A 23534-nucleotide genomic window follows, 5' to 3' on the forward strand; every position below is an offset into this window, starting at 1 on the left:
AGCCATCTCCCCAGTCCCATCCCCTTTAACTTGGGAGACACTACGCTCATGCTGAAGCTTTTATGCTTCAGTGATGGCTCTGTGGATGATTTTTGTCCTCTACTTTTCTGTAATTTCTAATTTTTTTTTTCCCACTTGCACGGCTTGCCTTTATAATAAAAGTAAACATGAGGCCCGGCATGGTTGCACACCCTTAATTCCAGCACTCGGGAGGCAGAGGTAGGAGGATCTCTGTGAGTTCGAGGCCACCCTGAGACTACAGGGTGAATTCCAGATCAGCCTGGGCTACAGTGAGGCCCTACTTCAAACACACACACACACACAAAATGAAATCAAAGTGAGGCTGAATTTCTTCCCTGTTCTTCCCAATGTGCAAGGCCATTGTGAAGCTTGAGGCTCAAATACAGCTCCACAGCTGCCTGATGGGGGAGATTAGCTTTAAAGGTACCACACTCATGGACAGAAGTAAAGGTCCGTTAGTGTTTTCTTTTTTCTTCTTTGTGGTTTTTTGAGGTAGGGTCTTGCTCTAGCCCAGGCTGACCTGGAATTCACTGTGTAGTCTCAGGGTGGCCTTGAACTCACGGTGATCCTCCTACCTCTACCTCCCTAGTGCTGGGATTAAGGTGTGTGCCACCATGCCCAGCTTCCTTTAGCATTTCTTCCTTAGCCACCTTATTCTTTTTTTTAAAAAACAGATTAATTTTTTAAATTTTATTGATTTATTTATTTGACAGAGAAAGAGGCAGATAGATAGAGAAGGAGAGGGCAGGGAAGACAATGGACGTGCCAGGGCTTCTAACCAAGGCAAAGGAATGCCAGACACATGTGCCATCTTGTGCTTCTGATTTATGTGGATACTGGGGAATCAAACCTGGGTCCTTAAGCTTTGCAGGCAAGTGCCTTAACCACTAAGCCGGCTTTCCAGCCCTCCTTAGCCTTCTTGATATATATCTTATAACTATGTGCAGCATTTGTGAGCTAATAAATAACGCAACCAAAGAATTCTGCAAATTCCAAAGGTCACTGTTCATAGCTCATCTGTCTGCCAAGTGAAAATTTTGATTCAAAGCAGAAAAGCAAGTTTATTTTGGGGGACTGTTGACTTAATATAATAGTTGCAAAAAGAAATGGAAAATAAAGACCCATCACTTAATTGTCTTTCTAAACATTCATTTTAAACCCAAATGGCATAGTGTTTGATTGGTCTTAATGGGGAAAAATCTCACCAGATAGTACTTGAAGATTGGGAGAGCAATATAACCTGGAATTAGAAATCTCAGGATTTTTTTTGTTGTTGTTTGTTTGTTAGTTGGTTTGTTTGTTTCAAGGTAGGATCTCACTGTAGCCCAAACTGACCTGAAACTCACTCTGTAGTCCCAGGCTGGCCTGTGACTCATATGGATCCTCCTGCCTCTGCCTCCCAAGTGCTGGGATTAAAGGGCTGTGCCACCATGCCTGGCTAAATTTCAGGATTTATAAATGAATTTGTTCAGACCTGAAGGCATGCATAGTCTCAGGTGAGAGTCAGTACAAGTAGAGCATGTCCCCCAAACATGACCTCCTCTGTTTGTACAGTAGAGAACAAGGCCGGGGAGATGGCTCAGTGGACAGAGTGTTTGTCACACAAGCATGAGGACCTGAGTTTGAATCCCCAGCACCCACATATTTATCTTGATACATGCCTGTAGTCCCAACACTTGGGAGGTAAAGACAGAATTCCTGACTAGCAAGATTAGCAGAATCAGTGAGCACTAGGTTTAGTGAGACACCTAGCTTAATAAATACGGTGAAGAATAATAGAGGGAGGGCTGGAGGGATGGCTTAACAGTTAAGGCATTTGCCTGCAAAGCCAAAGGACCCAGGTTTGATTCCCCAGGACCCACTTTAGCCAGATGCACAAGGGGGCGCACGCGTCTGGAGTTCATTTGCAGTGGCTGGAAGCCCTGGTGTGCCTATTCTCTCTCTCTCTCCCTCTTTCTCTATCAAATAAAAAAAGAAGAAGAAGAAGAAGAGAGGGAGTTACCCACTATCTCTGTTCTACACCGCCCCACACTCAGACACGACACACATTCACAACCACCCCCATGTACACGCACAAAGGAAGGGAAGAAAGGAAACTGTGTATGAGTGTATTCTGGGCAGTTGCTGGAGAACAGAGTCCCGTATATTATAAGCAAAGGCTTCATATCCCACGGTCTGTGTTGGTTTGGAGAAGAATGGACCTGGAATTCCAGCTTCTAATCTCTTACAGATTTTGTCTATGTACAGACCAAACTAGAAATGTCTTCAAAAGGCAGCTTTGTAACATTGCATGTGCTGGCTGTTCTCTGGGCCCGATTTCATGTGGCCATTGTCGGAACTGTCTCTCTTAGAAAGGCAGCTCATTCCTCCCCAACTCTTTAATCATCATTTGCATTAGGCACGATCACTTTCTGAAGGACAGTGAATTTCAAGGAACCAGTCACAGGCTCGCATGTAGTCCACAAAACTCATCTTCACTGCCCTGTAGAATTGGACACACATACATGTATTGCATGTGAATCAGGGGTGGCAAGTCAGAGGGGAGTGTCATCCCAGGACAGGAGGAAAATAAGTCTGTCCACAAATTACATAATCCATACGTTCTATAATACAATAGCAAGTAACGTGTTAGATCCCAAACTTCCAGAGAAAGAAAAAAATAATAATAAATACTCCCTTGACCTTTACCTCTCTCAAATACTAAAAAATGAGGGCTGCGGGCGTGGTGGCGCACTCCTTTAATCCCAGCACTCGGGAGGCAGAGGTAGGAGGATCTCCGTGAGTTCGAGGCCACTCTGAGACGACATAGTGAATTCCAGGTCAGCCTGAGCTAGAGTGAAACCCTACCTCAGGAAAAAAAAAAAAAAGGTGGGGGGAGGGAGGGTATTACCATGGGATTTTTTTTATAATCATGGAAAATGTTAATAAAAATTAAATTTAAAAAAAGAAAGAAAATGAGTGATGATGCAAAAATCAAATTACTTCAAACTTGTAAACTAACATCCACACTTGGAGACGTCCAAGTTTATGAAAACAAGCAGAGAATTACTGTTCACTTAATCCCCCCCACCGCCCCCCGCATAACGATAGCACTAGAACAGGCTTGCTTGGATGACAAAGCTTTTTGTCTTGTTCTCCTGGCCTACTGTGTGGCTTCCTGTACTCATCGTCCTGGCTTCAGAGGTGAGGTAACTCATCAGCCTATCACCATATGGAAAGAAGAGGTCCAGATGCAGCACAACCAAATGAGGAGACTGATTAGAAGTTGTGGCTGGGGTTGGAGAGATGGCTTAGCGGTTAAGCGCTTGCCTGTGAAGCCTAAGGACCCCGGTTCGAGGCTCGGTTCCCCAGGTCCCACGTTAGCCAGATGCACAAGGGGGCGCACGCGTCTGGAGTTCGTTTGCAGAGGCTGGAAGCCCTGGCGTGCCCATTCTCTCTCTCTCCCTCTATCTGTCTTTCTCTCTGTGTCTGTTGCTCTCAAATAAATACATAAAAAAGAAGTTGTGGCTGGGTGAGACCCCCAGTTTTCTCCCTTGTGTCCTATAGGAAACAGCTACCACACAGTATATGTATATGTATGTATGTATGTATAACATCAGTTCCCATTCTCTATGGCTACATAACAAACAACCCCAAGTCAAATGGCTTCATGTAACTGCTTCCTTATAATTCATGTGGATCAGAAATTCATGGAGAACTTGCAGAGGTGACACCTTTGCCAGCTTCATGTGGACTGGGATCATTGGTGGATATTCAGCCGGCATCTGGTCTGGTGGGAACAGCTTGAAAACTATGCTCAACTTGACCCCTTTTCTCTCCTAGTAATCTTGGGTCTCTTCTTGTATTCCTTCCAAGTGACCTTCAACTCAGAAAGTGAGTCTTTTCTTTTTTTTTTTTTTTTTTGAGAGAGAGAGAGAGAGAGAGAGAGAGAGAGAGAGAGAGAGAGAGAAAGCGAGACAGCTGTCTGAGACAGTGAGAAAGAATTGGTGTGCCAGGGCCTCAGCCACTGAAATGGAACTCCAGACACTTGTGTCCCCTAGTGGGCATGTGCGACCTTGTGCCTTGCCTCACCTTTGTGTATCTGGCTAACTCGAAATCTGGAGAGTTGAACGTGGGTCCTTGGGCTTCACAGGCAAGCACCTTAACTGCTAAGCCATCTCTCCAGCCCAGAGGGTGAATCTTAAGGCTTAGACCTGGTTCAAGCAGACACAGAGCCACACAGATTAAGGAGAAATAGCAAACTCATGTAGCATCTGAACCACAGCATGTGAACAGGGAGGCCTAAAACCAGTACTGTGAGATGATGGCAACCAACTATCTATAAATGGAGAGTTTCTGGGCCTTTTTTTTTTTTTTTGCGGGGGAGGTGTTTTAGTCCCCCCACCCTTTGGCTTTTTGAGGTAGGGTCTTGCTCTAGCCCAGGCTGACCTAGAATTCACATTGTAGTCTCAGGGTGGCCTCGAACTCACAGCGATCCTCCTCTTCAGTGCTGGGATTAAAGGTATGCACCACCACGCCTGGCAAGGGTCACAATTTTAAGGTATTTCTTTGCCCAGGAGAAGAAAAAGCTCCACATTATCTGCTTTTCAGCCTCTAAATGGCTCATCTGAAGTTCATGGCCAGTTCTAGATTTCCTGGAGTACACTGTCTGTCAGTCATCAGCCACTCAGCAAGACCTTCAATGAAGATGCAATTCTGAGATGCTTTTAGGGTCTGGATGGCCAATAGTTCTCTCTTCCCCTGTGATAGGCTCCAGTGACCCATAAAGATGCCTGCCCCCTAATGCCCTGAACCTGAGAATGTGATCCTAAGGTCTGAGCTAGGGAACTTACCCTGAGTCACCTGGGGGCATACAGTATCAACACAGGCCTCTTACAAAACAGAGGATGAAGGGCAGGACGTGTCACAGGAGAAGTGACAATGACGAGAGGTCAGAGTGATTGGAGCAAGAGTTGACAACAGGGAATATGGGCAGATTTTAGATGTTAGAAGAAGCAAAAAATAGATTCCCTGGGAAATGAAGCTGGAAGTCTGCTGGCCAGCTGTCACTGGGCTAGAAAGCGCTATGTAGCTTTTCTGGGGGAGAACATTCATCAGTGGTCTCAAGCAGCAGTGGATTCTGCAAGCTACACGCCTGGCCAAGATGTGCCCATTGGTGCAAGAGTAACCCGTCTGTTAATGGGGATAACCAACTACTCTGATTGGATTTGAGACCCACTCCATGGGAAAGAAATCATGCCTAGTTATGAAAACCAAGTCAAAAGCCTACAGATTAGCAATTAAACAAATTGTATTTGAAAATTCTAGGGTGTTTCCTAAATCTTTTTGTGCTAAAATAATAATAATAATAATAAATTTTAAATTTAAAAGGCCAGGCTGGAGGGATGGCTTAGCGATTAAGGTGTTTGCCTGCAAAGCCAAAGGACCCATGTTTGATTCCCAAGGACCCACGTTAGCCAGATGCACAAGGGGGCACATGTGTCTGGAGTTCATTTTCAGTGGCGGGAGGCCCTGGAGTGCTCATTCTCTCTCTCTCCCTCTTTCTCTGTCAAATAAATAAGTATTTTTTTAAAGTCGATGGCTCTCGGGAAAAGCTACCACTGTTCTTTGGCTAAATGGACATGTTGTCTCCATCAGCTTACCCTCTAAATGCTTATGTTTATGCCCATAGATGATGGTTGTTCTCTCTTTTTGTTAGAGTATCATTTTGCAGATGGTGGTGACTACTGGGGATACCAAAAATCCATCAAGGTGATGATAAGAAGTGTTGGCACTGGAAGAGACATCTCTATCACACTAGCCAGGACACGGGGGACATTGTGGGAGAGATGGCAGAGAGAACATTAGTGCTGCTGTCACTGGCCAAAGAAGCTTCTCTTTGGAGATGGCTGTGGATGCTGGGGAGACTCAAAACTCATCAAAGTGGGGCTGGAGAGACGGCTTAGCGGTTAAGCACTTGCCTGTGAAGCCTAAGGACCCCGGTTCGAGGCTCGGTTCCCCAGGTCCCACGTTAGCCAGATGCACAAGGGGGCGCACGCGTCTGGAGTTCGTTTGCAGAGGCTGGAGGCCCTGGCGCACCCATTCTCTCTCTCTCCCTCTATCTGTCTTTCTCTCTGTGTCTGTCGCTCTCAAATAAATAAATAAAAATTTTAAAAAATGTTTACTGTGTGCCTTTATAAAAAAAAAAACTCATCAAAGTGCTGAGAGTAAGAAGCTGTTAAAAGCTCAATGCTAGGGCTGGAGAGATGGCTTAGCGGTTAAGGCTCTTGCCTATGAAACCTAAGAACCCAGGTTTGATTCTTCAGGTCCCAAGTAAGCCAGATGTACATGGTGGTGCATGTGTCTGGAGTTCATCTGCAGTGGCTAGAAGCTCTGGTGTGCCCATTCATTTTCTCTCTCTTAGTCTCTTATAAATAAATACATATAAATAAATACTTTTTAGGGCTGGAGAGATGGCTTAATGGTTAAGGCCTATGAAGCCTAAGGATCCAGGTTCTATTCTCCAGGTCCCAAGTTAGCCAGATGTGCATTGTGGCGCATGCATCTGGAGTTTGTTTGCAGTGGCTAGAGGCCCTGGTATACTCATTCTCTCTCTCTTTCTCCCCTTTTGTATCTAATAAATAAATAAAGCAATAAAAAATATTTTCAAAAAGCTCAGTGCTAAATGAAACATCTCTATCAGGCCCTCCATGACTCAGAGACTGTGGAAGAGGGAGCGGGAAGAAGGGAAGAGTCAGAAGGCGTGGAAGAGGACTTTGGGACCCTGATCTCTGCGCATTCACGACCTCCCCATGGTGTGCATGTTTTACCTCCACAAGGCCTGGCAGCATTGGGCCCACCAACATTTTGACCTAGATGATGGAGGAGGGCAAAAAGAATGAGACATCACAATAGAAGGACTACTTGGAAAGAAGAGGGGCTTCTGTGGAAGGGGAATGGAAAGGGGGGAGAGGGTAATGGGAGGAGATTATGACCAAAGTACAGTACAGTCATATACTAAAATTCTCTGTGAAAAATAAAATGATGCTCCCCAGGAGAGCCTGCAGAAAATCCTACTGACACTTTGATTTTAGTCCAAAGGTCTGAAGAAAGATGCAACAAGATTGGCAACTGCGGCGAACCCCCTGACCCGCAGGAGAAGCACGACCAGCAAACGAAGATCCTTCTTGATCACACTTTATTGGAGAGCCTCTTGGTTAACAGGAAAGCTGATGGCGAGGGGCGAGGAGGGTAGGATTACAGCTGCTTTTATAGGGCTGAGCACTACGGGGCGTCTACTGATTGGCTGCCAAAGCTCACCCGCCACCAGGAGCCACGGGATAGGCTTAAGACAAGGTGCGTCAAGCGCATGCGCAACCTCAAGCGAGGTTGGCGCCAAGGCGCTGCCTAAATAAGGAATTGATTACCTCAAGACTGGCAGGAAGCCAGCGCCATCTTGTAATGGCGTTTGCATTGGCTCCCTACAGGCAACTTATTGGGAATTTTATTTATTTACTTATGTATTTATGCACGGATGCATGTGTGCTTGCCATTGTAAATGAATGCCAGATGCTTGTGCCACTTTTTGCATCTGGCTTTACGTGGGTGCTTTGGAATTGAACTGGGCCAGCAGGCTTTACCAGCAAGCAACTTTGACCACTGAGCCATCTCCCCAGCCCTTGTTGGGACATTCTGAAGGATAATGGTGCACACTGGGTTTCGCATTAGAATTTGTTTTGTTTTGTGTTTCAAGGTAGGGTCTCACTGTAGTTCAGGCTGACCTAGAATTCACTCTGTAGTCTCAGGGTGGCCTCAGACTCACAGCGATCCTCCTACCTCTGCCTCCCAAGTGCTGGGGTTAAAGGCGTGCGCCACCACGCCCGGCTTAGCATTCATCATACTTCATGCATGCTTTACATTTTGCAAGGCTAGTAAACAGGGAGACTCGTGACCTTGGGGAACTAGAACAATCATGTCTGTTCATGGCCTATCCACCAATGGCCACTCTGAGTGTTTTTGAGTCTGGAGAAGTTGGATGAGGTCAGCCACCAGCTCTTGGTCAGCATTCCAGGACATGAGCTTCTCCTGTTGGTTTGAAAGGGCAATGCTTTGGGTGGAGGGCAGCCCAGCAGCATTCGTGATCACCTCCATGGGACACCGCTAGAAGGGGGGGAGTACTCTAAAGACAACAGAATAGAGGGAGACACAGGACTCCAGGCTTCAGGGTCTAAGATTCCCTTTAAAGCTCTTTTTTTTAAAAAATTTTTTTTGTTATTTTTGTTTATTTATTTGAGAGAGACAGAGAGGGACAGAAAGAGGCAGATAGAGAGAGGGAGAGAGAATGGGCGCGCCAGGGCTTCCAGCCTCTGCAAACGAACTCCAGACGCATGCGCCCCCTTGTGCATCTGGCTAACATGGGTCCTGGGGAATCGAGCCTCGAACCTGGGTCCTTAGGCTTCATAGGCAAGCGCTTAACCGCTAAGCCATCTCTCCAGCCCCCTTTCAAGCTCTTGATGAATAGGGGAGAGGCAGGGAGTTCAGGTTCAAGGTCACGAAGAGGTAGGGGACTGGGAAGCGGCTCAAGGCTTGTCAGCTAGATTTACCTCCGCTGCAGAGCTTTGAGGGGACAGCCCCCTGTGCCCACACAGGCCACAGGAGCACATCCAAATCGGAAACAGTGAGATGATTCAGCAACCCTGAGGCCTGGAAGGGTGTAAGGCATTTTCTGGCTTGCTGACTGAGCTCTGCCACCCAGCTGATAGGATTTCAGTCAGTCAGCAAGAGAGGCTTGGATGTCTTTTTCCTCTTTTTTTTTTTTTTTTTTTTTTTTTGGTTTTTTGAGGGTAGGGTCTCACTCTAGCCCAGGCTGACCTGGAATTCACTATGGAGTCTCAGGGTGGCCTTGAACTCACGGCGATCCCCCCACCTCTGCCTCCGAGTGCTGGGATTAAAGGCGTGCACCACCACGCCCGGCTTTTTTCCTCTTTTTTATTTATTTATTTAAGAACGACAGACAGAGAGAGAAAGAGGCAGATAGATAGAGAATGGGCATGCCACTGCAAAAGAATGCCAGATGCGTGCGCTCCTTGTGCATCTGGCTAAAGTGGGTCCTGGGGAACCGAGCCTCAAACCGGGGTCCTTAGGCTTCAGAGGCAAGTGCTTAACCGCTAAGCCATCTTTCCAGCCCCTTTTTCCTCTTTTGAACAGCTCGAGCTCTTTCCTTTCAGCTATGGGATCATTTCCCCAAAAGGCCATGGTGTCCTGCTTAGGAATTCAGAGGTACTGGCCTCACCTCAGGGTGTGCATGCACACATCTCCTAGGATGTTCAAACACCCAGGCCTGTACCTGCCTGAACTGACCCCCATGTGCGATTGAGGTTGTCACCAAGCAGGAGTCACTCAGGCCTCACATGTTGCCTCCTCAGAAAGGCTTGCCCACCTGCCCATCTAGAAGCCTGTTTATTTTCAGCTCTACCTGTAGATATCAGACAGGGCAAAACAGTCTTTGTTGTCTAGATGCTTCATTAGAAAGTTCTGTGCGAGGGGCTGGAGAGATGGCTTAGCGGTTAAGCGCTTGCCTGTGAAGCCTAAGGACCCCGGTTCAAGGCTTGGTTCCCCAGGTCCCACGTTAGCCAGATGCACAAGGGGGCGCACGCGTCTGGAGTTCGTTTGCAGAGGCTGGAAGCCCTGGCGCGCCCATTCTCTCTCTCTCCCTCTATCTGTCTTTCTCTCTCTGTCTGTCACTCTCAAATAGAAAAAAAAAAAAAATTAATAAAAAAAAATAAATAAATAAAATAAAAAAAAAAGAAAGTTCTGTGTGAGGGCTGGAGAGATGGCGTAGAAGTTAAGGAGCTTGCCTGCGAAGCCAGAGGACCTCGGTTTGATTTACCAGGACCCACGCAAGCCAGATGCGTGAGGCGGTGCATGTGTCAAGAGTGTGTTTGCAGCCGCTAGAGACCCTGGTACACTCATTCTCTCTCTCTCTCTAATAAATAAAATAATTTCTTTGAAAAAAAAAAATAAATCGTGTTCTTTACTTTAAAAAAAAAAAGGAAAAGGAAAAGAAAGTTTTGTGAGAGCCTGATTTAATCATCTGTTTTGCCATCCAAGAACACAGAACTATGTTTAGCCCATAGGGAGCCCTCACTGACCAGTTGCTGAATTAGTGAGTATATTGCCTAAGACAGTTTTCGTACATTGCCATCCATTCGTAGGCATTCGGTGGTTAAATGATGTCTGGAAGACTGCAGAAAAGAGGAGGGTGTGCTCAAGCCTGAATTCCAGGCTTTAAGGAGAAGCTTGCTGCTAAGGGTTTGGTGTAGACTTTTCAAAACTCTCCTTCAGTTTGTCCCGCAGAATGCAGCCCACAGCGCCATCTGCTGGATAAGAGATGAGAACTAGGCTTATTCTAAGACGTCCCCAAGGGTTGAGAAAATTGCCTGGGGTACACACCATCATTTATGTGCGCGTGTGTGTCTGTGGGAGCATCTGTACGTGAGTGTGACAAAACTCAATAGCTGAGCTTTCACTTAATTCACAATTGCACAACCAAAGCCCGGAACTGTAAGGTTGATCCAAGGAGAGAGGAATCTTTGGGTTGGGGTCAGAGACGTCAGCTCTAAGAATTCTGAAATTACTCTGCAAAGGAAAAAAAAAAAAAATAGGTGGGGGTGGGAGAGCCAAGCTAGAGTTCAGTGGGAGACACTACTCTCTCTTTCAACATCTGTTGTTTTGGGACCAGACTTGAGGTGACCACATCAAAGGCTGATCTGTAGTCTTTGATCAATTTCCTGGAACTAAAATGACAGAAGACCCAGCTGTTGGGAGAGTTATTCCCAGTACTTAAATGGGTTTTGAAATGCTTACCTTATGTTCATTAAACTTTAGATGAGGTTGGTATTTTTATATTGCAATCTGATCTTTAGAAAGAGTGCTCCTTACTCTGTCTCTTACTCCTTTTCTCCCCAGCCCACCCCCTCCTCCACGTTTCTCCTATACACACTCACAAAAGTTAATATATTTTTAAATCCTCCTTGGGCTCTTTCCAGACTACTGTAATGTGTTTCAACTTGAACATGTTGGACAAGGCTGGAAATAATCTCAGGAGGTCTGAGTTTATTTAACCTGGAGAATGAACATTGATCTACCAGGATATTCTAATGAAGAACAGGCCTTGATTAGGTAGAAACAGGACCAAACACATATGGGCTCATCACATAGCTTCTTTTTTTATAGTGTTCTGTGCAGAGGACCCCATGCCTTCCTGTGACAAACACATGAGTCCTGCTGTGACCCTGGTCTAAGGTCTACCAAGAAGCCTGCTGCTAAATGAATTTCAGCTGTTCCCCCAAAGTTTGGAGGTGACAGAAAAGCAAACCAGGGCTGCAGAAATGGCTTACCAGTTAAGGCGCTTGCCTGCGAAGCGTAAGGACCCAGGTTCGATTCCCTTCGATTTAATCTTCACTTCATTCAGTGAGCAATAGGGTGTTGGCTTCAGTGATGTCTTTGGTCAAAAGGAATGGTGTGATGCTCATGTCCTGAGCCAATGCTGAGTGCTGGGGTTCAGGGAGTCTCCCCTGAGTTCTGAGAACCAGATAGGGAGAGATGACTGGTGCCTTCTGCAGCATAAACATTAGTTGTTATAGGAGAAGGTGAAACATTCTCCCAAAACAGCATCACCTGGAAGTGTCATAGTGAATTTCTATCTTACTATCCTTATAAATTGTATCTTATGCTGATGATGTTACAACCATTCTTTCCTTAAATTTTACTTATTTATTTATTTTATTTATTTGAAAGTGACAGAGAGAGAGAGAGAGAGAGAGAGAGAATGGGTGCTCCAGGGCCTCCAGCCACTGCAAACGAACTCCAGATGCATGCACCCCCTTGTGCATCTGGCTAATGTGGGTGCTGGGGAATTGAGCCTCGAACCAGGGTCCTTAGGCTTCACAAGCAAGTGCTTAACCACTAAGCCATCTCTCCAGCCCCTGTTATGACCATTCTAAAAATGAAAGCATCTACAACCTTCTTGCTTTTTTCCTCTCCCTAGAAGGACTTTGTCTATCTCCTCTTACTATAATAGAATACCTGAGACTGGTTGATTTATGAAGAAGTTTATTTTGGCACATGATCGTGGAGGCTACAAAGTCCAAGAACATGGGACTGGCATCTGCTCAGCTTCTAAGAGGGCTTCCTGATGCTCTGACTCTTGGCAGAAATCAGAAGGGCGAGTGGTTGCATGAAGAGACAAAACACAGGGTATCCTAGCTTTACAACCACTTTATACGAACAGGTTCTTTTAAGAATGAGCTCACTTCTGTGAGAAAGGCATTAAGTTCTATTAGGGATCAAATCACCTCTTATATATGCTCTACTTCTTGCCGGATGTTGTGGCGCATGCCTTTAATCCCAGCACTCAGGAGGCAGAGGTAGGAGGATCACTGTGAGTTCAAGGCCACCTTGAGACTACATAGTGAATTCCAGGTCAGCCTGAGCTACAGTGAGACCCTACCTCAGAAAAAAATAAAAATAAAAAAGCTCCATTTCTTACTACTGTGAGATTGGGGACAGATTTCAACACTTGTTTCAGAGGGACAAATCACAGTAGCTACTATTCTTTATTTACTTATTTTTCTCAATTGTTATTAACATTTTCCATGATTATAAAAAGTATCCCATGGTAATACCCTCCCTCCCCCGCCTCACTTTCCCCTTTGAAATTCCATTCTCCATCATATCCCCTCCCCATCTCAATCACTTTCTCTTTCATTTTGATGTCATGGTCTTTTCCTCCTCCTATGATGGTCTTGTGTAGGTAGTGTCAGGCACTATGAGGTCATGGATAGCCAGGCCATTTTATGTCTGGAGGGAGCACGTTGTAAGGAGTCCTACCTGTTATTTATTTTAAAGTAGCCCATCTCCTTTATAATGGATTTTTTTTTCTCCTTCCTACACTGTATTCTGTTAAAAAGCCTGGTGCTATTGTATCTGGAGGCATTTTGATACCTGAAAGCCAGTCTTTCTGGGATACAAGTAGCAAAGGTGGTTAAAGTTGAATTTTGACTCGGATTTCCTATAAACATATGTGCCTTGAGCAAATGCCTTGCCCTCCCTAGCTCACGTTCCGTGTCTGTCATGTGGAGATGACAGTGGTCTTTGGAGCTGACGGCTGTGGGGATCAACTGAGATAATTCACAGCATTTTACTTCTGGGGTTCAAAGTTGCCTTTTCTTTATTCTCATCTCACTTGGCTCCAGTGGCTTGTTCCTTTACAGTGTGGACATAAACATGAATTTTGATGAAAGAATTCCGTCGACAGCACCCCTCTCTCCTTTCCTGGCACCCCTGTTGCCTGGATGTTAGTTGGGCTGCTTGGATTGCCCGCCTGCTTTATTCAGTCACAGTTTTCTCTGTTTCCTTTAAATTCCCTAGCAGTTACTTCTCCAGTGTCTAATCTGTTGATAATCTAACCCAGGGTGTCTTTGCACACCTTATGTATTTTATCTGTAGAAGTTCCATTTAGATACTTTGTTTTGTTTTGTTTTGGTTTTTCAAGGTAGGGTCTCACTCTAGCCCAGGCTGACCTGGAACTCACTATGTAGTCTTAGGGTGGCCTTGAACTCACAACGATCCTCCTACCTCTGCCTCCCTAGCGCTGGGATTAAAGGAGTGCACCAACACGTCCAGCTTTTTTATTTTTATTTTTTTGAGGTAGGATCTCACTTGAGCCCAGGCTGATCTGAACTCTGTAGCCCCAGGCTGGCCTCACACAGCAGTTCTCCTACCTCTAACTCCCAAGTGCTGGGATTAAAGGTGTTCACCACGCCTGGCCCTCTTATTTATTACTATTTATTTGTGAGAGAGTAGGGAAAAGATGGGCACATGAGGGTCTCCTGTCACTGCAAACTCCTGACGCATGCACCACTTTGTGCGTCTGGTTTACACGGGTACTGGGTAATTGAACCTGGGCCGGCAGGCTTTGGAAGCAAGCGCCTTTAACCACTAAACCATCTCCTTAGACGTCATGCTCATTTTTTTTTTAATTTATTTATTTGAGAGCGACAGACACAGAGAGAAAGACAGATAGAGAGAGAGAGAGAATGGGCGCGCCAGGGCTTCCAGCCTCTGCAAACGAACTCCAGATGCGTGCGCCCCCTTGTGCATCTGGTTAACGTGGGACCTGGGGAATCGAGCCTCGAACCAGGGTCCTTAGGCTTCACAGGCAAGCGCTTAACTGCTAAGCCATCTCTCCATCCCCTCATTTTTGATCATAAGTGTAACTTTAAAACATATAAAGTATTCTAATAGCTCATTTGTCATCTGTGTGTCATCATCTGATTCTGTGGGGGTGTTTTTGGTCATTTTAAAATTCTGATTATGGTTCATGTTTTCTGTTTATTTCCTGCCTGATAATTTCAGGGCGGAGTCTTATGTCGCCCAGGCTGATCTCAGACTCTATACCCATGAATGACCTTTAACTCCTAATCCTCCTGCTTCCACTATATATATGTATGTAGTTTTTCTGTGAGTTCGAGGCCAGCCCAAGACTACATAGTGAACTCCAAGTTAGCCTGGGCTACAGCAAGACACTATCTCAAAAAAAAAAAAAAAAAAAAAAAAGGAAAAACAAGTTTTAAAAGAGGACAAATATTACATGGCTTGTAAGATGTCCAGAGTGGTCAGATCTATCCAGACAGAAGGATCGTGGCACAGTTTTGGTCTCGGGAAGATGAAAAGTTCTGGAAATAAATGGCTGTGAAGATTGCACCACGACGTGAACAAATAAATATCCAGTGATACTGGATTTAAAAAAAAACAACTTAACATAGTTAAAACTGCAAATATGACGTTCCAAATGCCTCACAGATATTTCACAGTGTGTAACATCATGAACAAGCAAACCTCTTTGGAGAAGGACGTTACACGGAGGAGGAACCACCTCTGGCTTCAGGGTCCCCTTGCAAGCCGACGTCAGACGATTAGCATGCTCCCTCCCATGATGCTTTGCTTCTCCCCCCTTTTAAAAAGACGCCCCCCGACACCGCCGGCGCTGGCTTCGGAGAGCTGCGCTCGGTGTGCTTCGTCCGCGTCCCTCGCGATCGAGCAGAAGCAGAGGGTCTTGGCAGTGCCCGCATCCTCCCTTCTGTGAAATGGGACTCGGGCGCGCTGGGCACGGCGAGCAGGCGCGCCCCCTCTCCAGCTTTGCGCAGTGGCAGTATCGTAGCCAATGAGGTTTATCCGAGGCGCGATTATTGCTAATTGAAAACTTTTCCCAATACCCCGCCGTGACGACTTGCAATATAGTCGGCATTGGCAATTTTTGACAGTCTCTACGGAGACTGAACAGTCTGGTTTCAAAAAAAGGATGCTTTGAGTATCTCATCGGGTAGGTCAAGGTCGTCTAGCTCTTAAGTAAATGTTCACAATAAATCACTGTAAGTTTATTTCTCCCCAGTTGCCAACCGCCAGCTTGCTTCCTCCGCGCCCATGGGGTCACGGTCCCCATAGACCGCTCAGACAACACGTGCTCACGGCTCTTCAGCCAGTTATGATTTTCTTTTTAAAATTAAATCCTGGACGTGGGCTGGGGAGTAGTTAAACTTGCTGACAACCTGGGTTCAATTCCTCAATACCTGCCTTAACCCAGATGCACAAAGTGATGCAGCCTTCTGGGCTCCCTTGGCAATGGCTTGGCAAGACACCCTGGTGTGCCATTCATTGTCTTAATCTCGCTTCCTCTCTCTCCCTCTCTGTCTGTCTGTCTGTCTCTCTCTCTCCCTCCCACACACACTTCCTTGGCTTGAAAATAAGTAGAAATATTTTCTAAAAATACTGAACATGATGAGTTTTTACATTCACACATATGAGGAGGCCCGAGGACAATCTCAGGTGTCATTCTGCAGGTGACATCCACCTTTTTTTTTTTTTTTAAATTGGCCCAGAACTCACCAAGTAGACTTGGGAACAGTCTGATGCTTTCAAGACCTCCTTTCAGCTTCGTCAGGAAGGGGCTTCAATGAGCCTTAGTGACTGAAACCGCCCCCTCTAGGATACCTAGTGCTCCAGGGAGTTGCAGGTTTGCCCACAGAGGCTACAGTATGCAGACTGTTTCAGTCCCTCTGTGAGCTGTGGCTGTACCTCCGCTCATCCCTTCCCCGTGATTCTTTCCTCAATTCTCCATCCCTGAAAGGCATGTGGAAATCTGTGCAACACAAGCAAAAATACAAGGGGATCCCTTCTCAGAGCTTGGGAATGCTCTCTCTCTCCCTGGCCCTCCATGTTTTCTTTCTTTAATTTTTGTTTTGTTTTGTTCTGTTTTGTTTTCCAAGGTAGGGTCTCACTCTAGCCCAGGCTGACTTGGAATTCATTATGGAGTCTCAGGGTGGCCTCGAACTCACGGTGATCCTCCTACCTCTGCCTCCCGAGTGCTGGGATTAGAGGCGTGCGCCACGATGTCTGGCTCTTTTTAATTTTTTTTTTTTTTTACAATTTATTTATTTGAGTGAAAGGTATATAGATACAGGTAGATAGAATGGGTGTGTCAGGGCCTCCAGCCACTGAAAACGAACTCGACATGCATCTGGCAAGTGGAGCTGAGTGCTTTCTCGATGTACCAACCAGATACCCGCACATGCTGAGGGGTCCCAAAGCTCTCCAAACCCTTGCCCTGCGGCTTCGTTAAATAGGTTTGGCTGATTATACCCTTGGCCATTGGTGATTAGCTCAGCCCTCAGCCTTGCTCCCCTCCCTGGAAGTCAGAAGACCAAAGTGAAAGTTTCACTTCTCTAATTATAGATGGTTCCCCTGACAACCTGTTCCTAGCCTGAGGCTATTCAGGTGGCCACAAATTCCCTCATTAAAACAAACAGCCAGCATGCCTTTAATCCCAGCACTCGAGAGGCAGAGGTAGGAGGATCATGAGTTCGAGGACCCCCTGAGACCACATAGTGAAATCCAGGTCAGCCTGGGCTACCCTACTTCAAAAAACCAAACAAATTAAAAATAAAATAAAAGGCTTAGCAGTTAAGGGGGTTGCTTGCAAAGCCAAAGGACCCAGGTTCAATTCCCCAGGACCCATTTAGCCAGATGCACATGAGGGCCCACATGTCTGGGGTTCATTTGCAGTGGTTGGAAGCCCTGGCACGCCCATTCTCTCTCTCTCTTTTATTCCCTCTTTCTCTGTCAAATAAATAAATAAAAATTAAAAAAATTACAAAGAAAACAAATAAAAATTACCCTCGCTTTAAAAAATAATGCTCCTATTTCTCAGAAAATTCCAAAGGATTTGGAGCTCTGAGTCAGAAACGTGAGTTAAAGATAGAAAATGGTGTGCTAGTTACTTTACTGTGGCTGAGACCAAACACCTGACCAGGAGCAGTTTAAGGAAGGAAAGTTTATGTATTGTGACTTACAGTTCCAGAGGATGCCATTCACCAAGGCAGGGAAGGCATGGCAGCAGCAGTGGGAAGCCAGCTGGTCATCCTCCAGCCATAGTCAGGAAGCAGAGAGCAAATAGGAAGTGGGGCTGGGCTACAAAATCTCAAGGTCTGCCCCCACTCCCAGTGACCCACTTCCTCCAGCAAGATTCTGCTTCCTAAAGGCATCACAACTTTCCCAACTGTACCACCAGCTGGGCACTGAGTATTCAAACACCCCAGGCTCTGGGAGACAGCTCACATTCAAATTACAACATATTGAAACAAAATATCTTCCCAGGGTCCCTACATATGGAAAGTTTCAGGAACATGTCAGGAACTGGAGGCAGAAATCAACATATATATTTCTTTTTTTTTAATTTATTTTTAATAATTTATTTGAGAGAGAGAGAGAGAGAGAGAGAGAAAATGGGTGCTTCAGGGCCTTCAGCGACTGCAAATGAACTCCAGACACATGCCACATGCACCCCTTTGTGCATCTGGCTTACATGGGTCCTGGGGAATCGAACCTAGGTCCTTTGGCTTTGCAGGCAAGTGCCTTTACCACTAAGCCCTCTCCCCAGCCCAATGTATATATTTCTAATCATACCATAATATCACACTGGGTTTTCGATACAGATTTTAGGTTTCTTGGCCCCCCTTTCTTATGAATTCAGTCTGTCACTCAGGGAGATCACTGGGTCCTGCTTGGCCACACTTCTTACGGTACAGCCTGTCATCTTATTCTGGTCCTGAGCAAGGTCACTCAAAGGATTCCTGCCTTTGTCTCGAGGATCACTATCTGTTGGTTAATGTCAGAAAAGCACTGGATTTTTATATAGCTTCCAGTTATATAGGCAGCAGCTAAGTCTAGTGACTGATTTAAAGCACAGGCCTTCATTCATGTTCTTTTTAATGTGAAGCAAGCCGGGCGTGGTGGCGCACACCTTTAATCCCAGCACTCAGGAGGCGGAGGTAGGAGGATTGCTGTGAGTTCGAGGCCAGCCTGAAAGTACAGAGTGAGTTTCTGGTCAGGTTGTGTTAGAGTGAGACTCCACCCTGAAAAACCAAAAGAAATAAGTAATTTAAAAATATGTAATGTGAAGTAAACCTGGAAACTTACTGGGTACCTGAAACAGGGCCCAGCACTTGACCCTTGAACGGCAGTCAGTTCTTTTGCTCCTCATTTTCAGATGATACAGAAACCACCCGTGCTCTGACACCAAAGCACCTGGGTTCAAATCCTAGCCCAGGTCCTTACTTTCTGACTTAGAATGAGTAACTTAACCTCATCTATAAATTGAGGATGAAATGACATAAAGTACGTGAAGCACTTGGAACTTTGCTTGCCACATAGAAAGTACCAATGTTAACTTATTTAGTTCCCACTCCTCCCCGTCAGGCATTCCAGCAGCAATTCTTTACTAGACACAGCCTGATTCTTTTCTTTTTCTTTTTCTTGTTTATTTTTCAGAGAGAGAGAATTGGCATGCCAGGGCCTTTGCCACTGTAATTGAACTCCAGATACTTGCTCCACCTTGTGGGCATGTGTGACCTTGTGCTTGCCTCACCTTTGTGTGTCTGGCTAACATGGGATGTGAAGGGTCGAATAAGGGTCCTTAGGCTTTGTAAATAAGCACCTTAACCACTAAGCCATCTCTGCAGCCCAGCCTGATTCTTATTGGAATGCTTGATGGTCAGGGCTTCATAAATACTACCTAAGTGATGAATGGATGACTCTTTAGACTTTTCTTACCCTTCAAGTCCTTGGGGCATTCCCTCTTAAGGGCCCCTGTCTTAGGTCATCTCTTCCCATCATTCTTGATGATGTTTCTATTTCTTTTTCTTTTTCTTTCTTTTTTTTTTTTTTCTTCAAGATAGGAGATAGGGTCTCACACACATGGCATTTCACTTTATATTGAACTATAGGTAGTTTTGGGTTCTTCAAAACACTTATCACTACCTACTTGTCCCCACCTATGTTCCATATTGACTGTGTTCATTGGCTTTCTCCTGAGCAGAATACAGGCTCCTGACTTATGTTTCTCTAGCACATAGGACATGGTCTGGCACATAGCAGGGGCTTAATATATTGTATATTGAATAAATAAATGAATATGTTGTATGTTGTTGTTAGCATTTACCTTTCTTCTCTGTTCTTGCTTTATCTCCTAAACCAGAAACTAAATTCTTTGAGGATACCCTTCTGATCATTACTTCAGGGTTATTGCCAAAAGTAAATAAAGGGGCTGGAGAGATTGCTTAGCAGTTAAGGCACTTGCCTGTGAAGCCTAAGGACCCCAGTTCGCTTCTCCAGGTCCCACATAAACCAGATGCATATGGTGGCACATGCATCTAGAATTTGTTTGCAGTGGCTGGAGGCCCTAGCATGCCCATTCTTTCTTTCTCTTTCCCTCTGTCTCTAATAAATAAATAAATGAAAATAAAATCAATAAAAAAATTAGATAAAATTGCATGTGAATGTGTCTCACCCAGAGTTTGATATGCACTGATAGTCAATAGATATCATTTGCTTGTTCGTAATAAATCCTTTATGTCTATCCATTCACATAAATATCTGCTTTCCTGGTCCCATGAAAAGAATTAAAAGGCTGTTCTGACACATGCATGGTGCCTGAGACACCGAGAGATGTCATCAACGTAGCTTCTCAAAACTGCCATATTGCATTCTGCAGTTCTGCAGTGAAGTCGTGGTATTTTTGTCACAGCCCACATCAAAGTCCAGATGGCATGAGGGAGGGATGGAAATGGGGGCCTCATAACCCCCGGGGAACTCTGAAGATTTCATTTCCTAAGTGTTATTGTCCATCTGTCTCTGTAACTTCCATAGCAACTTGACAAGTAGGTCCTTAAATAGTAACTACCAGAGTATTTCAGTTCTTTCTCCTTCTTATTAGGTCCAAAAGCCAGGAAGGTGGCCATCACAAATAGGACCACTGGCCACTCTCTGAGTCGTCCATGGGGCTGACTTCTAGATCCACGTCCTCTTTCATCTTGTCTCGAAGTGGAGGACTAGTCTTGGTTGTGATGGATGGAGACTCACACATCCTGTCATGAATAGCTGGTGGTGTTCAGTCCAATGTCCACTATCCGTCCTGGAGGTAGAGCTCCCCAGTTTCCCATCAGAGCTCTCCCAGTCTTAGACTCAGTTGGGATGGAACCTCTTGAACAGTTATTCACTTAGGAAGTCATTCTGAGATGCACGGCTCCTTTTTTAAAAATATGTAAAAATAATGTTTGTTCTTGTGGCTTTGATTGTCTACGTGGCTCCCTCTTTGAAGATTTTTTTTTTTTTTTTTTAATGCAGAGAAAGCATTTTTGAGAGACTCTGAAAGTCTGATGGCCAGGCCTGGGGGTATGATGATTATTATTCAAACATCAAATAGAGTTTTGTTTTACATGGTCTTCAAACCAAAGAGGTTTTTATGTTTTGGTCTTTACTTATTATTTTTAATATGACTCAAGTTTTAATCACCACCAGAATGCTTAGTGTTGCTTATTTTCCAACTCCTTTAAAAAAAAAAAAAAGGAAAGAAGAAAAATAAAAACTCCTTAGTAGCCAGAATCCAGATCTTGGAAAATGTGAGTTTTCTAAATTTTGCTCATCATCAAGGAATGAAGTGGGCAGATTGGAACATGAGCCTTTATTTTCCTCATCTCGTTTCTGAGGTCTTATCAGCTAGGATCCCAGCACACACGAAAAGTCAGATTAACAGCCATACAGCCTAAAGCTTTCACTCCTCGTTTAAAATGTCCTTCTGTTCTGTTTCCATCTGCTTGGTCAGCTGTCTTGATTTTTGAATTGGGATGTTAATTCACTGTAAGTCTGGGGCACCAGGAACATGCCATTGCCTATGTTCTTGGCTCTGCTGTACCACCCACCTCTCCTCCACGGCACCCTCCTGTTCATCTAGCTTCTGGGATGGGAGCCAGTGGCTTTCCCATGGCAGCCTGTGATACCTGCGGCCAGGACACTGTAGCAAGTAATGAGAGTGCTCCTCCTCAGCCCCAGCAGGCCTGGTTAGAAGAAATGCTGGGGTGCGTTTACAGGTCTAGCAGCCCTCTGCTTCTCAGGCCCCGATTTGACAAGTCTTTTTGGTTGTTTTTGGTTTTGCTTGAGACAGAGTCTTACATTGTAGCCCAGGTTGGTCTTGAACTCACGACAATCTTCTTGATTCAGCCGAAGGAAGGATGAGCCTCTTAATGGCTCCAGGGGATGTAGATCTCTTCTTAGTTAGGTGGGGAGAGTATCATCCGGACTGAGGACAGTGGAATTACACTCAATGGTAGGTCCATTCATTTTCTTCTTCCTCTTCTTCTTCTTCTCCTCCTCCTCCTCCTTCTTCTTTTTGTTTTTGAGGGAGAGGCTAGGTCTTGCTAAGTGACCCAGTCTTTGAACTCACTATAGAGCTCAGGCTAGACTCAAATTTAAAATCTTCTAGCCTCAGCAACCTTCCAAGTGCTGGGATTATAGACATGTCCTGCTGTGCACGGCTCATTTTCCATCTGGTGTCCATTTTTTTTAAACTTTTTTTTGTTTCTATTTTAACTTATTTGAGAGAGACAGAGAGAGAGAAAGAGGCAGATATGGAGAGAGAATGGGCGCGCCAGGGCCTCCAGCCACTGCAAACTGAACTCCAGATGCGTGAGCCCCTTGTGCATCTGGCTAACATGGGTCCTAGAGAATTGAGCTTTGAACCGGGGTCCTTAGGCTTCACAGGCAAGCGCTTAACCGCTAAGCCATCTCTCCAGCCCCACAGAGCTCATTGTGAAAGCTGTGGTGAACTCTCTTAACGGAGGGCCATCCATTTGGCTGATTTGTTAAGCACCTGCTATGTTGGTTGGGTTCTTGTGATGGCAATATGACTAAGAAATTGGTGCATGTCCTCAGACAGATGTCACACTTCAGGAGAACATGGTGTCTCTGACACTTGGTTAGTTGCCCTAAACTCCCTCCTTCATTCCTTTGTTCCTTATTTCTTTCTTGCTTGCTTGCTTGCTTTTTCTTTCTTTCTGTCTCTCTTTCTTTCTCTCATCCTTTCTTTTACCCTTCCTTTCTTCTCTTCTCTTCTCTCTTTCTTTCTTTCTTCTCCTCCCTTCCTTCGCCTCTTCCCCTCCTTCTCCATCCCCTTCTCCTTCACCACCATAGAGTTTTCCCCTTGTTTGGAAACGCAACGCAGCTAATAAGAGAGGAACTAGGACCCTGGACGGCCAGGAGGCAAGCACAGGGTGGGGGTGGGGGTGGGGGTGGGGGTGGGGGTGGGACGGGGGCCAGTCTGCACGCGTAGAGAGGAAGCAATCTCTGTAGCAACGAGTGCCCCATGCTTCAGGGCTGTTGGTCCTGCCCTTGGCCCTGCTCCACGAATGGTGACTTCAGTCTACATTATAACCATCGGTCTTATCCTTAGCATATGCCGCACCGAAAGCTTGCTCGGCCAAATAGTCATGAGAATGACTCATGCCTCAGACCAAGTTTGTGCCAGAGTCGACTCGACGGCTCAGCTGGTCAAGTGCTGCCAGCTTTTGGCAGACTTGCGAACAGCTCTTTTTTAAGAGAACAATACACTGCAAAAGAACCCAAAGGTCGGGCTGGAGAGGTGGCTTAGCGGTTAAGCGCTCGCCTGTGAAGCCTAAGGACCCCGGTTCGAGGCTCGGTTCCCCAGGTCCCACGTTAGCCAGATGCACAAGGGGGCGCACGTGTCTGGAGTTCGTTTGCAGAGGCTGGAAGCCCTGGCGCGCCCATTCTCTCTCTCTCTCTCCCTCTATCTGTCTTTCTCTCTGTGTCTGTCGCTCTCAAATAAATAAATAAATAAAAAAGAACAAAAAAAAAAATTAAAAAAAAAAAGAGGGGGCTGGAGAAATGGCTTAGCGTAAGTCTAAGGATCCCGGTTCGAGGCTCGGTTCCCCAGGACCCACGTTAGCCAGATGCACAAGGAGGCGCACGCATATGGAATTCGTCTGCAGTGGCTGGAAGCCCTGGCACGCCCATTCTCTCTCTCTCTCTGCCTCATTCTCTGTCTGTCGCTCTCAAATAAATAAAAATAAACCAAAAATTAAAAAAAAAAAAAAAGAACCCAAAGGTCCATTCTTTCCCTGCAA

At 45.5% G+C, this 23534-nt stretch overlaps 1 non-coding gene across 1 annotated transcript; it reads left to right on the forward strand.

Annotated features, from left to right (window-relative positions):
• Positions 1-15197: 15197 nt before the first annotated feature.
• LOC123458913 lies at positions 15198-15338 on the forward strand. Its single transcript, XR_006635852.1, has one exon. It is a non-coding gene; the product is annotated as a U4 spliceosomal RNA (small nuclear RNA).
• Positions 15339-23534: the final 8196 nt, after the last annotated feature.

This window comes from Jaculus jaculus, chromosome 2, assembly GCF_020740685.1.
Source record: "Jaculus jaculus isolate mJacJac1 chromosome 2, mJacJac1.mat.Y.cur, whole genome shotgun sequence".
Classification (NCBI taxonomy): domain Eukaryota; kingdom Metazoa; phylum Chordata; class Mammalia; order Rodentia; family Dipodidae; genus Jaculus; species Jaculus jaculus.